Source organism: Lucilia cuprina, chromosome 6, assembly GCF_022045245.1.
Source record: "Lucilia cuprina isolate Lc7/37 chromosome 6, ASM2204524v1, whole genome shotgun sequence".
NCBI lineage: Eukaryota > Metazoa > Arthropoda > Insecta > Diptera > Calliphoridae > Lucilia > Lucilia cuprina.
The window spans coordinates 53,048,029-53,049,323 of NC_060954.1; positions in this window are offsets into that span (position 1 = coordinate 53,048,029).

The window sequence follows — 1,295 nt, forward strand, 5'->3', positions numbered from 1 at the left end:
ACTAGACTATAGACTAGACTATAGACTAGACTATAGACTAGACTATAGACTAGACTATAGACTAGACTATAGACTAGACTATAGACTAGACTATAGACAAGAATATAGTCCATAAGTAGGGTACCAGAACAACAACTGTAACTTCATCTATATCCACCAATACTATAGAATGAAAAAAAAATAATAACAAATATAACAACATTAGATGACACTGACATTTTTGCTGACATTACACATGACACTTGCTTTCTTTCCTCTTGAACATTACATGACATTTGACAATATCACGCGTGTTCGTAACGATATCAAACTTTATGCGAAAAATTAAGAGAACAACGCAGAACGTGTTTCAACTGAAAACTTTACTACTTATGTCTTACACTGTAATCAGACTCCTGAGTAAAGAAGTTGTCCACTGACTGTAAAGACTGTATTTATTTCGAAAAAACTATATTATCATTCATTCGTTGTTATTTAAATGACGATTTTTAGCCGATTTCTTGTCATCGATTACCACTTTGACATAACCATTCGTGTTTTAGGCCAACCATATGTGACTACTACTCTTACGTATAGCATAAAGAGAAAGACAAGAATGAAAAAAAACAAGTAAATAAACAGTAGTTTTAAATATCGGCAAAACTAAAGAACTTTAATGTCAATCAATATTCGTAATTGTAGATCACCTAAAGATGTTGGCAATTTTCATGTAAATTGTAAAAGAACATAATACTCAGGTGTGTGATCAAATACGAAAGGAAGCGAGAAAACTTTTTTATATTATCTATACTAGACTACAGTTTAGTCTATAGTCTAGACTATATATTAAACTATATAGTATAGCTAGACGATGTAGAGTCTGGACTAAAGTGTAGTCTATAGTCTAGACTAGACTTTAAGACAGTTTTTTATCTAGACTAGGCAAGTAGTATATGGTCTGGACTATAGTGTAGTTTATAGTCTGGATTATAGAGTAGTCTTGAGTCTGAACTATAGTGTAGTCTATAGTCTTTAGTCTAGACTATGGTCTAGTTAACAGTCTAGACTATTGTGTAGTTTATAGTCTGAGCTATAGTGAAGTCTACAGTCTAGACTAAAGTGAAGTGTATAGTCTGGACTAAAGTGTAGTGTATAGTCTAGACTAAAATGTAGTATATAGTCTGGACTATACTGTAGTGTATAATCTTGAATATACTGCAGTATATAGCTTGGACTATAATGTAGTTTATAGTCAGGTATAGAGTGTAGTTTAAAGTCTGGACTTCAGTTTAGTCTATAGTCTGTAACGTTTAGTC